Here is a 15,133-nt window from a genome sequence, read left to right as displayed (position 1 = left end):
ATTTTACCTTACAGAACTCTGGGAAGGAGATCTATAACTCTTCCAAATATCTCGTGTTTTTAATTGTTTAAGCTTCTCCACATGACCCTGTTGACTCTCGCTTCTTGCACTCGGAAGATCATGGGGGGGGCCAAGTTACATACTGCAGCAGACATGGCACAGGGTGAATTGAATTAACTTGTTGTTTGCTGTGGTCATTGTCCTTTTCTTATTATTAATTTGCAGCACTTGGAACCGGGTAAAACAAAATAAAAACAAAGCATAACTGCATTGTTGAATTTTTAAAATTATTCTATCCTGGTTGATCTCACTTTTTAATTAATTTATTTTTTAAAGAAAATCACTATCTGTTAACACCCCAGGAAGGACATCTATAACTTCACCAAATACCATACTTTTCCATGTATAAGACAAGGTTTAAGTATTTAAAAATTATTCTTAAAATTTGTGGTCGTCTTATACATGGATAGTGCATAGGGGAGACGTTTGATGGTTTGCTGCTGTGAGTAGGAGATTGTCAGCGGCTATATGGCGTGTTATTGTTGGTTGCGACAAGGGATGGTATAGATTGGCTGTTGCTGTGGCAGCCAGTGATGGGACAGATGATAGTTGTTGGCTCAACAACTCTGGGCAAACTCCCCCCATTTTCTTAATTTAGAGTCTGCAAAAATAGGGGGCGTCTTATACAAGGGGGCGTGTTATTAATGGACAAATATGGTATATTGGTTTGTTTTATTTTATTCTTATATTTTAAGCTTCTCGGCATGGCACTGTTGACTCTTACTCCTTGGGCTAATAGACCCAAAGTGAATTGAATCAAGCTGCTTTTCGTTGTACGGGTTGATCATTATCACTACTGTCATCAACTTCTGGTCAAGGACTATGGGACTACTAGGATCCAAATGGCAGGACAAATAAAATAAAGCAGAAAATAACAATGAGCGCCTGCTTTAGGTTGCAGTCCAAACCCTCTGCTGAGGCTCTGCGGAGTGACAGAGCTACCACTGTTATCTGCAACCCAGGCATTCACAGGGACAGAAGGTGTGGCAACAGGGAGCAGGCAGATTGGAACCAATCCCCGAACCAGTTTCATGCTTCTTCAGGAAGCAGTCCCACATCAGGCTCAATGCCAGCAGGCACTGGCTGTGACAGGAGCTTGGGATCTAGTGGGCCCTGGGCTCTCCCTGCCCTCAGAACATCTCATTCTGAGGCTATCATTCTGAGCTCCGCCAATAGGCATGCCATGGGCAGAACTTCCAACTGCATGCACATTTAACATGTGGATGGGGAAGGCTAAGCAACACTCTATTGGAGACAGGAGCCTGGCTGAGCCAGCACAGCTGAATGGAGGGATGTCTCCACTCAAGACAACACACAAATGTGCACAGACCAGGCTGGTGAACTGGGTTTTGGGTCCCTGCTCCTCCACGTGCAGCTGCTGGGTGACCTTGGGCTAGTCGCACTTCTCTGAAGTCTCTCAGCCCCACTCACCTCACAGAGTGTTTGTTGGGGAGGAAGGGAAAGGAGAATGTTAGCCGCTTTGAGACTCCTTCGGGTAGTGATAAAGCGGGATATCAAATCCAAACTCCTCCTCCTCCTCTTCTTCTTCTTTAATTATTATTTTATTGTTTTTCATAAAATTTGTATGCCATCCTATAGCCGCAGGTCCAGACCCTCCAAGTGTCCCTACTTTTCAAGGACAGTCCCAGATTTACAGAAGTTGTCTTGGTTTCTAATTTAACCCCAGAAAGTCCTGCTTTTTCTTAGGACGTCCCTATTTTCATCAGAGAAATGTAGGGTATGGGGTTATGTGACCCCAAGTCAATGAGATAAGTAAATACACAACATTTAGAAGATATCTGAAGGCAGCCCTGTATAGGGAAGTTTTTAAATGTTTAATGTTTTATTATATCTTTATGTATGTTGGAAGCTGCCCAACGTATAACATAATACAGTGGTACCTTGGTTTATGAACTTAATCCGTTCCGGAAGTCCGTTCTTAAACCAAAGTGTTCTTAAACCGAGGCATGCTTTCCCATAGCAGCGGGGGACTCAATTTACAAATGGAACACACTCAGCAGGAAGCAAAACATGTTCTTACTCCAAGGCAAAGTTCACAAACCAAAACACCTACTTCCTGGTTTGCAGTGTTCTTAATCCAAGTTGTTCATAAACTAAGCTGTTCTTAAGCCAAGGTACCACTGTATTGTTATTATGATGATGGAATAGGGTGTCCCTATTTTCAACAGAGGGTATGCAGGTCTCAGGGCGGTTCTCAACATGAAATCACAAATTAAAAACACAAAATGCATAACAACAACAACAGCAACAACAACCAGAACAATTCAACAAGCCCCGCTCCTCAACACATTTTAAAAGGGCATGGGTGTCATTCAACCAAAGACCTGGTTGAAGTGGAATGTTTTTGCCTGGTACCTAAAAGTGTATAATGAATAAAACAGGTGAACCTTCCTGGGGAGAGCATTCCACAAATGGGGAGCCACTGCAGAGAAGGCCCTGTTCTTGTGTTGCCACCCTCCAGACTTCTAGTGGAGGAGGAACATGAAGAAGAGCCTCAGAAGATTATCTCAGCGTCCGGGTAGGTTCATATGGAGGGAGGCAGTCCTTCGGGTATTGTGCTCCTGAACCGTTTAAGGTTTTAGATCGCAACCTTTCTATATCTATACATCTCTCTATCTCTATCATCTCGCTGGTAATGAATCTAAAAAAAAATGGAAGTGTGGACACCAACAGGGATTAACAGAAATGTACCAAAGCATTCTTTGCCTAAAAAAGTAAAATAAAATGTGTAGCATCCACAGTGATAAGGGAACTGGTGATGACAAAGAAACATGGGCTTTCCCTTGTTTATGAAACTACAGTATCTGAAGGATGAATTGCGGGGGTTTTGAATCAGATTGTCAACATCAGCATTCAGCTTATTGAATTGATATTTCAAAGTGTTATTTGAGATTGAAGACAAATAAGCTTTATGAGGAATCTATAGTGTTCCCTGGCATTTTGCTGCCTCTGTCAAAACAGATTTGCTTCCCAAATTTGTTGTAGATCACCTCAGAGACAGATGGCATATAAATTTAATAATTTTCAGAGACCCGCCACCTGCCACTTAAATAGCCTCTTCACTATGGGAGGGGGCTGCAGTATAAGCTTATCTTCCCCAGCAGGAACTGTTCTGATTTGCATCTACTCTTCTAATACTGGAGTGGTGTTTCTGCAGAGTATATATCGGGCCAATCGAGGCTGCATACAGGAAATCATTTGCTGTGGACCAATGCTCTTCTTACCCCCCTGGAGGAACAGGAAGTGCTCAGATCATTGGTGAGCCCCATGTGATTTTCTGCATTACTGAAGTTGCAAATGCATCACTCTGCTATTTTCAGCGCAGGTTCTAGAAGATCGCAGGCTGCAGAGGATTGTGACATTCCTTGAGAAGCTTTCAAATTCCTTGTGCTTGAGTGGGCTGATATCAGTGGAAAGACATGGCACAAGACCTGCCCTCTTCTTTGTAGAAGAGGGCAGATACAGAGCACCCTGGTGTAGGGGAAGGGCTGGAATATTCTGACAGTAAGAGCTGTTTGACAGTGGAACTGTCTCCCTCAGGATGTTGTGGAGTCTCTTAGGGTTTTTAAGCAGAGATTGGATGGCCTTCTGTCATGGATGCTTTAGATGAGATTCCTGCCAACTCAACAATTCTATGAATCTATGAGCATAAGCCTCTGCCTTTGGATAGATATGGTTGCAGCAGAGGATCTCAAGTCCCTTCTCTGTCTATGATTTTAAAAGCTGAGCCAAATCCACTGGTCACTTGCTATCATTTATTCCAGGACTGCTCCCCTAAATGGAGGGCATTATATTGGCTATTCCTAGTTTATACAACCTAAGTATGGGGTTTGCCTCCTCCCCAGTAAATTCCACATGCCTTCTCAGAATGTCACTTACTTGGAAATTTTTCAGGTGCTATCCCCAAGCAAGGACCTCTGAATGCACCCAGAACTTTTTGCCCTAGGCAAGATTCAGCACTAGCTCCGAGATCCCACTGGAAATTTAAGTGAAAAGGCTAAACCGTGGCTCTTTGCAATGTTCCCGTTCCCCTGTATTAAATTAGTCATTTAGTGCATTATTCCCCTTATCAGTTATTTGTTCTGCTGACTTATGGGAGAAACAGAAATTGGTGTAACAAATTTGCCCTTTGAACAGGTTTATTATTGCATTATTCCTTTATGGGGTCTGCAACGTAATTGCACAAAATGATGTTGTAAATCCCCACCGGAAATGATCGTCGCGCTCCAGCCCCGCGCCCGATGTCTAGAGGACACACACGGTATGTTTCCCCTTGTCTGCTATTCCTAGGATCTCCTGCGTGTTCTTCTCTGTGCATTAGAGGACGAAGCAAACAGGGGACAAAGATTAACTGATCTGAATGGCAAGAGGGAGAGAATAATTTTTTGAAAAGAAGCCAACAGATTCTTCGAGCAAAACGAACTACCGGCAAAACATTTTGTTCACAACAAAGGTTGAATCAAAACCCTATTCCCCCAGCATATGAATTAGAAGAACAATTGTGTGATTATGATTAAAAAAAAGAGAGCATTACATTTTATGTTCTGCTATAATTGGTATTTATGACAATTTATGTAAACAGTAATGAAGCCTATGTGATTTTTGCGGGGAAATTGCATTATGACGCCAATGATCGTTACTGTTAATTTTCCTGAAGATGATGGCAATCAGCAGGCATAGTTTCATTGTAAATAGGTTAATTTAAAATTCAAACACTGCTGGTATTTTGAAATGAGTTCACATTTGATTTCTGAAAGTCAATGATGTCAGGGGCAGAGGTGGGGGTTGGCAAACGGAGTATGCTCCCCTAATTTGCATCAGAAACTATGAAGGGGGGGGGGGAGAGAAAGAATGAAAAGTTGGTTTTGCGTGGTAGAAGAGGTGTGTGGTTCAGGAGTGGCAGATTCTCAGTGAAATGCCTTCAGGCCCTGGATTGACTCCACCCTCTCAGGCAGCCTGTTAGATCCTCAAAGACATGACAGAGTATAGGAACACTTCCTCTTCCAGTTTATTCTTAAGAATATAAGAGGATCCAGCTGGATCAGACTAGCTACCCATCTAGTGCAGCGTTCATTTCTCATAGTGCCCAAACAAATACCTATGGGAAGCTCACAAACAGGACTTGAGTGCAGCAATGCTCTCCCCACCCCGACACACAGACTTTGAGCTCTCAAATTTCAGTGGTGCCCTGTGTGACGCTATTATTTGACACACACACACACACACACACACACACACACACACACACACACTGCTTCTCACTCTCTGTTCTACAACATTGTTATTGTCTCCCCTGCAGCCAGGGGTGCCAACTTGAATAAAATATTGTGAGGGCCCAGGTAAGCCCTGCCCTACATAATCGATCACATGACATAGTGCACACACACACCAGGTGAATGGCAGTGCCCATCAACTTGAAGGGGGGGTTGGCCCCCTCAAATATTTTATGGGGGGGGGGGCGAAGTTCCCACTGCCCCTAGGAGTTGGCTCCTATGCCTGCAGCGGAGTGCCCAGTGTGGCTGAACCGGTCAGCTTCTCTAAAGCCACTTCTGCCTCCTGTGAGTTCCAGCAACTGCTATTGGAAATAGGGTTGCCACTTGCCCTGTATAACACAGCATTGTCTCATATTTCAGTGTAAAATGTTATGTCCTGTACTGATACAGTTTTGTCCTGTGTTTCAGCTCTCTCTCTCTCTGCCAAGTCAGTGATCCTCTCTAAATGCATGTGTTTGAGAAGATGTGTGAAAGATAATGTATTTAAGCTCTGCATAGCCAAGCACAGTCAGATTTATAAATACATGTGCATCTCTCTCTCTCTCTCTCTGTGTGTGTGTGTGTTTGTGTGTGTGTGTATGTGTGTGTGTTAGTCTGCAATAGTCTCTCTGTCCTGTTAGGCTGCAATAGATTGTCATGGATTGCTTTGAAGTCACTTCAGCAGCAGGTGAAAAATAAAAAAGACCCCCCCCAACTGTCCTGCTCCACCCTGTCCTGTATTTTGTTTTTGTTTTTTAATGATATTTATTGAAATTTTTTGACATTACAAAGAAAAAACAGATCAGAAAAAGAAAATGGAAAAAACAAAGAAAAAACAAACCACCTCAAACAATACAAATTCAAAAAAACAAAATACACCGCAAACAAACAAAAAATAAATCCATCATTCTCAAATCCTCAATTCTCATTACCTTCTTTCTTTGACCTCCTCCTCCTACCTTTTTTTGTATCCTGGTTGATAATTGTGCAGCAAATCCTTTCCATATTTCATAGTATTCTGTCATTACGTTACCTTAATCTATTTTCATCTTATCTTATTGAGAACCTTAAAAACTTAAAACTTAAATCTTATTTTTACCGACTTCTCACAACCATAATATTCTTACCTAATTCTTTAAACATTTTTACTAGAGCCAAATAATTTCGTTCCAACATTTTTCTAACATTCATCAATTTTATAAAACAATCCTGATAATAAAAAGAGAAATAAAAAGTCCAATCTTCATCCAGCGTCCCTTCCTCCTGGTCCCGGGTTTTGTCAGTCCTTTTTATCCCATCGATCTAGCGCATTAACCTGGCAACCTTATATCCAAGGCCCTTAAATCTCTTCCATGTCCCTTCCGCAGCTCTTCTTCATACACCCTGTCCTGTATTTTGCCAGAACCAAGGTGACAACCCTATTTGGAAACCTGCTGTGTCTGACAGTGAAGACACCACCTGAATCTGATAGACACCAGGTTCTGTAAGTACAGTGGTACCTCAGGTTAAGTACTTAATTCGTTCCAGAGGTCCGTTCTTAACCTGAAACTGTTCTTAACCTGAAGCACCGCTTTAGCTCATGGGGCCTCCTGCTGCTGCCGCGCCGCCAGAGCGCGATTTCTGTTCTTATCCTGAAGCAAAGTTCTTAACCTGAAGCACTATTTCTGGGTTAGCGGAGTCTGTAACCTGAAGCGTATGTAACCAGAGGTACCACTGTAGTGATAGCCTTGCTTGTGTAACAAGGCCTTCTTCAGTTCTGGTGTGTTCATGCATCCTTGGTTATTCTTTGGTCTTGTCCTTAACACCTGGTTTGTCCCATGGAGTCTCATTCTTGGCTTATCTCAAGCTGTTTTTCACAAGCCAGTCCTGGCAGTGTGGGACTTTCAGAATGTTGAAATATCAGAAGCCTTGGCTGGGCTGGGATATGCTTGTTGGTCGGAAACTTCTTTAAGATGATGAGCTAAGCAAATACGAGGGTGTGAGCAAATTCTTGCAACTCGTGCCCACTTAATTGCGGTGTGTTCTGTGAAATGGTAAATATATGTACACACGTCTCCATAGAAATATATGAAGAACCACAAGTTCCCTACCCTGTTCTGAAAATAGATAAGGATTTGCTGAACTAATAAATTTAAGTGGAATACAAAAAAGGGAGGTATGAGGAGGTCCGGGGAAATAAGCTTAAGGAGAATAAGAAACGGAAAATTAATGTGTTTTTATCTGTTTTTATTTTGCATTTTTCTTTTTCTTTTTCCATTTTTTATTGCAATGTGTTAAAAAATCTTAATAAATATATTATAAAAATAAAATAAAATAGAGTGCTAAAAACATAATAAGCACCATATAGTCCCCCATCCTGTTCTCACATTGGCCAGCCAGATGTCTTCAAGAAACCAGCACAGAAACTCCCCTCTCCTCTCTCATGGTTTCCAGCAACTGGTACTTGGAAGTATTATACTACTTCCAACTGGAGGCAGAACATAGCCAACACAGCTACCAGCCACTGGTAGGCTCCTCTTCCACGAATTTGTCTAAGCATATTTTAAAGCCATTCAAGTTTGCCCCCATAACTGTTTCCTGTGGAAGCGAGTTCCCTAGTTTAACTGTGTGCTGTGTAAATAAATACTTCCCTTCATCTGTCCTAAATCTTCCAACATTCACCTTCCTTAGATGTCCACGATCTCTGGTGTTACGAGAGAAGGGGGAAAACCTTTCTGTCATGTCGCCTCTTACCTTTTCTGTAAACTAAAAAGTTCCAGAGGCTTTTTCCTCATAGGGGAGCCTCTCCGTCCTCCTGCTCACTTTGGCTGCCCTCGCCCACATGCCATTTCCCTTGCAGAAGTTTGCTCGGCGCTCTTTCCCCTATCCTTAGCTTCATTTGAACAGGAGCCACTATAAATGATACATTTCACCATAAAATAGATGGAGGACGAGAGAGCTGGGGAGCCAGCTCCGCTGAACGGCAGTCATGCCACCTTCTACATATCTTCGGTAGAAGGTTGCTTTCAAGGACGACATTAACAACTTGTTCACAATCTAATGACACATTTAGATTAGAGTTTGCAATGTACATGGCCATTCGCCCCCCCTCCCTCCCGCTCATTGCCAGATAAGATGTCTGATAAGAACATCTCCAGTAACCTTTCAGAATTCATTTATTTTTGGAGAACTAAAATAATAAAATGCCAAATGAATTAAGAATGATATTTCTCATAATATCAAGTGAAGACAATTTAAATGGCCCATATGCACGAGTTTTCTCATAATGAATGATCTGTTCATTAGGGAGTAGGAGTGGTGGCGGAGGGACCTGGGAAGAAACAATATTTGCTTATTTATGTTGTGGCCTCAATGTGGGGAATTCTATGAAGGAGGAAAGGTGCAGCGCTATGGAAACCTGTTGCAATGATGGTTACTGGGACCTAGAGTGCATTACGGAAGGATTTGACACATGGGATACCTATGTGGTCAGAGGTGGAACTTAGAGGTAAGACACAGATAGGAAAAAGACCCTAGTTAAACTGTGGAAATTGCTACTAACCAAAATGGCTTTAAAAAGAGGGTTAGAAAAATTCATGGATGAACCTCATCTGCACTATACAGTGGTACCTCTGGTTACGAACATAATTCGTCCCGGGGGTCCGTTCTCAACTCAAAACTGTTCTTAACCTGAGGCGCACGTTCTCTAATGGGCCCTCCTGCTGCACGTGTGAGTCCAATGTGCGATTTCCGCTCGCATCCCAGGGCAAAGGTTGCAACCAGGAGAAACTACTTCTGGGTTAGCAGAGCTCATAACCCGAAGCGTTCACAAGGAGGACGGTTCATAACCAGAGATATTACTGTACATGTAAAACAGTATCATGCCACTTCAAATAGTTATGGCTTCCCCTAAAGAATACCAGGAACTGTAGTTTGTGTTTTATTTTAAGTTTATTCATATATATTTTTAATTCATAACATTTATACACTGGACGCTCGGGTTGCGAATGTGATCCATGCGGGAAGCACGTTCGCAACCCGCAGCGCCGTGTGTGTGCATGCACTGGTTGTGATTCTGCACTACTGCGCATGCGCAAAGCGTGATTTAACGCTTCTGCACATGCGCGACCACCAAAACCCAGAAGTAACCCGTTCCAGTACTTCCAGGTTTTGGCGTGTCCGTAACCTGAAAAAATGCAACCTGAAGCGTCTGTAACCCAAGGTATGACTGTATACTGCTTTAATACAGCCTTACATGTCTAGTCCAGTTGAGGCTGAATATATATCCATAAATGAACAAGCCTGGGCTTACTATTACGAAGATGAAGGTAATCACTTCAGCTAATGGTGGTAGCCCCTGGATATTCTACCTGAGCCATTTCTTTCTGATGCAACACCCCCTGCTCTGTGTTTGGTGAGAGACGCTGTCCCATCATCAGCAGTGCTGAAATAAGTATCAACTGCCAATCCAGTCAGCTTCTGCATGTGATACCACCTTATCCTGAACCACAGGCAGGCAAATGCCTTGAGCATAGCTGTCAACTTTTCCCTTTTCTTGCAAGGAATCCTATTCAGAATAAGGGAATTTCCCTTTAAAAAAGGGAAACGTTGACAGCTATGGCCTTGGGCTGTCCCTGCCACTGGGTTCCAGCTGGATGGAAACAAGAACCCAACCGTCTGCTTTTGCTCTCAAGTCTGGCTTATGGACTTACATGGGCATCTAGTTATCCACTTGGGGAAGAGAGTCATGGGCTATCTAGAATCATGGAATTGTAGAGTTGGGTCATCTAGTCCAAACCCTTGCAGCGCAGGAATCTCAACTAAAGTATCCATGACAGATGACCATCCAACTTTTGCTTAAAAGTCCCCAAGGAAGGAGACTGCACATCCTCCCAAAGGAGTTCCTTCCACTGTTGAGCAGCTCTATGCTGTTGAATTGCTCTATTGCTCTATGCAATCTCTGTGGCCACCAAAGCAGCAAGCGGCCTTTCTTTGGAACATTCCTAGTGATGAGAAATATTCAGTCCTTTGGCCAAAGAGGAGCGGGGAGATGAAAATAAATGTCTGTGTCATTTGCAAAGCTGTGTTTGCTTTGTATAAAGTTCCAGGCTTGTGGAAATAACCGAAACTTACCCCTTCAAGTCTTCGCGGCAGAACATCGGGAACTTGCATATGGTTTCCCTACAGGTTCATGGGAATAAACCCTCCATTTATGGGGAGAAACACATTTCAAAAGGAAAGGCCTTTCTTTTCTATCTGTGCCCCAGTTTCATTACTGCTGTTGCAATGTCAATATTCTTCCATGAATGGAAAACAAAGACACGTGGGGAAGATCACTGTGAAGCACACACACACACATGCACCAATGTGTGAATGTTTTAGAGAGGAAATGGGGTTGTGTCTGCCCACAACACACTCACAAGAGAAGCGGTTATAGGATTGCAGACTTATGCATTTTCTTCAACTGAAATCAGTGGGATTTACAAGAGGATAGACCAGGCTTCCTCATCCTCAGCCCTCCAGATGTTCTGAGACTACAGTTCCCATCATCCCTGACCACTGGTCCTGCTAGCTAGGGATCATGGGAGTTGGAGGCCAAAAGCATCTGGAGGGCCGAGGTTGAGGAAGCCTGGATTAGACTGTTGCCCATTCTGTTTGCTATGTCTAAATTGCTGTATCTACATCAGGGATGAATGGATCAGTCTATTCCCATTTCATATCAGTTTCACCTGTGCAGTGGCAAAGCTGTATGCCCGGTGCAGTAGGGGGGTACGTGGTGCGTGTCCGGAGGACGGCCGCTATGGTACCCCCTTCCCTGATGGTGCCAGGGGCGGTGCGGTCACCCTGCCCTCTTTCCTCCACCAGTGCACCTGTGCTCCATTCTATTCCCTGCTCCTTTCCTCCCCACAGATTTAAACACACACACAAAATGCATTTATATGGTATATTCTTTCTCCCAAAGTACACATCTTACACACGTTATTTCCTTAAAATGCACGTTTTTGTATTATTTTTAATTCACGCCCCCCAAAAGAAAACATTTAGGGAGATTTAAATGTTTAGCACCTACATGAAATGACTAAGAGGGCTCATCCAGCGTTTTGGAGTATGTTCACAGCAATATGCTGATGACACATAGGTCTACTTCTCCTTTACACCTGCAGGTGTAGGAGTCATAGGGGCTGGGGTCTCTACAGCCCCCCCAATAAAATATTTGAGTTGGTGTCCCCTCAAGTTGATGACCATTGCCATTCAAGTGGTGTGTCCCATATTTTAATCAAGTTGGCAGTCATGGTAGCAGTTGACATTTTGGACTGTTGTCTTCCTTGGGTAATAGACTGGATGAGCACCAATAAACGGAAACTCAACCCAGATAAGACTGAGACACTATTAATGGGTGGTTTCCTAGACTGGATGGATGGGCGGTGACCTGCTCGTGATTTGGTTAAATTCCTTCTGAAGTATGCAACCTGGAAGAACTTCTGCATCCATTGCTGTTGCTTGAGGGTCAGGTGGGCTTGGTGGCATGGAATGCCTTCTATCAGCTTTGGCTGGTGGCCCAGCCACAGAAGTTAGGGATAGCCTAACTTTTGTTGTCTGTGCTCTGATAACCTCTAGATCAGGCCAGTGGCGGAGCTTCATGGTCCGGCACCAGGGGCGGAGAGCAGGCGGGCACATGGCTGGTGTGCATCCCAGGGGCGTGGTGCACATCCTGGAGGCATGGCATGCCACCCGCAGGGGTGTGGCACGTGACCCGGGGGCGTGGTGCGCCACTTGCGGGAGTGTGGCACCCAGCCGGGTGGGGGGCAGCAGCAATTGCACCCCACTGGGATTGTGGTGCTGGGGGTGCCACAATCTTTCTCCGCCAGTGGATCAGGCATAGGCAAACTCGGTCCTCTAGATGTTTTGGGACTACAACTCCCATGATCCCTAGCTAACAAGACCAGTGGTCAGGGATGATGGGAATTGTAGTCCCAAAACATCTGGAAGGCCGAGTTTGCCTATGCCTGCTCTAGATTATCTTACTGCAACATGTTATACAAAGGTGTGCTTCTGAAGACAGTTCGGAAACTGGTCCGACTGCACTGGCTACCAATTAGTTTCCGGGCCCAATTCAAAGTGCTGGTTTTTACCTAGGAATGGCTCAGGACCACATTACCTCAAGGACAGCCCCTCCCCATACGAATCTACCCAGATTATTTGATCATCATCAGAGGCCCTACTTCATGAGAGGCCCTCCATGAGAGGTCTTCCGGGTGGCAACATGCGTTGGGCCTTTTGTGTGGTGGCTCCCCATCTGTGGAATGCTCTTCATGGGGAGTCTTGCCTGACACCTTCCTTACAAAACTCTAGGCCTCAGGCAAAATCTTTCCTCTTTCAGCTCTATCTTCGTCCTCTATCTATGGACTCTTAGAGTTGGTGAGGTGTTTTAAATGTATTTTTAATGCATAATTGTAGTGGAGTTTCTTTGTTTTTTAAATGTGTCTGTGCTGGGTTTGTTTGTTTTGCTTGTAAGTAAATTTTGAATTGCCTTTGGCAACTCAGAAAAAAAGTGACCAAAGCAATTAATAAGTAAAAATAAAAATGTTGACCTTTATTTAACGTCCAATCAGCACAAACATTTCAGCTTGCCAGACAGAACCGCCCATCCTCTTTCTGCTGCATTCTATTCCAATGTTTTGTTTTGTTTTTTAATCCCCCCTCAAGCCAATTTGAGAGAGTGCACAGGAGGAAGAGCATGGGAATCCATGTGCACAAGTTGAAGTTCTTCTACAGGGCTTCCCCTGACAATATTTTTTAGGTGAATCTTACTCTTAATATTTAGCTCACCCTCAGTAAAATATATTTTGTGTTCAGTTTTCAAATTGAAATTTGGAAATGTGTGCCATTGTATAGCTGCAATCCAATCCACATATAACCCAGGCCTGGCAAATTAGCCAAGTTCACTTTAAAAATACATACCAAGCTAATTTCTCCTTGTCCTCCTCCTCCACACACACACACACATTTTACCTTGCCGCTCTCTTGACATCTGCTGTCATGTGCTGTTCAAAAAGCATTCGTCCCTTTCCGAGCCTGGGCCGCGGCTTATGCGCAAGACATATTTAAACAACAACCCCAAACCAACAACACTTGTTTGTGAATGATTAGGTGAATAATAATTTTATTACTGTCTGTGAGATCATTTTCTCTGCTGTCCCCCGAAGGTGAAATGTAAACGGAAAGAGAACCAGCAAATCAATTAAAAAGCCACAGCTACACAACACGAGGAACGGGAGATGGAAGTTAGTGACGAGAGGTTTAATCATCCTCTCTAACCCCCTCTCCCTCCAACTGCTCCCTTCTTTCATTTTCACATACACACACACCACATTCCCCCCCCCTTTCTCCGGGCTTAAGACAAGTTCGGAGGCCACTGCTTCTCTGCTTTGCACTCTGCTGCCTTTTGCAGCCTGGAGCTAGCTTGTTATAACCTACTTAGGCAGTTGGAAACTGTCAGTCAACACTTCAGAATCAATGGATGCAGCAGATGTGAGCTCAGATTCGGTGGCGCTCTCCCACTACCACCCTCCCCGGCTCACCCAAAGTAATGAGCAGTTAATAGATTTTATCATAATTATTTTAACTACACCATCTTGCAAAGCAAGAGAATGCAGGAGCGTGGTTGTAGAAGGGTGCTCACTGCCTATATATATATATATATATATGACAGAAAGAGGCAGAGCTGTAAGGTCCGAGCCTGAGATTAATCATGATCCAGCTAATAAATTCATCCTAGAGGGGATTTGTTTGTATGAACCTGAAATGTCAGTTCATCAGGATATCCCCCCCCCCCTCTTTTTCGCCAAAGGAAAGAAATATTCATCAGCTCTGCCACCGAGGGAGAAAAAGTTTTCTTCCTTTTGTTCTGATTTTTTTCCTCCTCTCTCAAAGAAAGCTTTCTGAACTGAGTGCCACATTTGGAAATTCAAATCTCTCCCTCCCTCCCTCCCTCTCCTTTCCCCTTATTTTTAAATTATTTCCCTCATTTGTTTTGGAGAAAAATGCAGGATGTTGGAACATCCTCAAGCCTTGCCTAGAGGACCAGGTGTGGGTCTGACTGAAGGATGCCCTTGGCAGATTCAGAGTTCTTATTATTATTTTTTTGGCTTAGCTTGGCATCTTTTCATTATGACTGCTTCTAAAGGAACTGTGTGTATAACAGTCATAAAGCTCAGATCCCAGGAGTTGTTGTTGCTGGGGGTGGGGGGAAGAGATGCAGAGTGACTGATGGGTCTAATGACAAGTTCACATCTCTCCGATGTTGTCAAATCCAGTTAGGACTGTAATTTTCAAGTCTTAATTCTGTTCCAGGGCTTTGCAACCCGTTGTCTCTCTTGTTCCTCCAGAGAGGTTGCTATCTTGCTTGCCCACCTTGGGAACTGTACTAAGAGCTCTCTGAAGTCTGCACAGAGGAGGGCAACCGGGATGATCAAGGGTCTGGAAACCAAGCCTTTAGGAGGAATGGTTGAGGGAGTTGTTTATGTTTAGCCCGGAGAAGAGAAGACTGAGAGGGTATATGAGAGCCATCTTCAAATATCTTAAGGGCTGCCACACAGAAGATGGAGCAAGCTTGTTTTCTGAGGCCCTTGATTTTAGGGCCTGGACCAGTGGCAGAGGCACCAAGATCCACCTGACATTGGGGAGGGGTCTCGCTGTGTGCGCATGATGTCAGACATGTGACATCACACACATCGGGAGGAGGCCATGAGGCCCTGTGAGGCTTGGTGCCACCATGAGGAGGCCCAACAAGGCCTGGCCCTTCAAAATTAAAGAGCCTC

This window comes from Podarcis vaucheri (assembly GCF_965113315.1).
Source record: "Podarcis vaucheri genome assembly, chromosome: 11".
Classification (NCBI taxonomy): Eukaryota; Metazoa; Chordata; class Lepidosauria; order Squamata; family Lacertidae; genus Podarcis; species Podarcis vaucheri.
The sequence above is the reverse complement of the archived record's forward strand: the minus strand, read 5'-3'. Positions refer to the sequence as shown.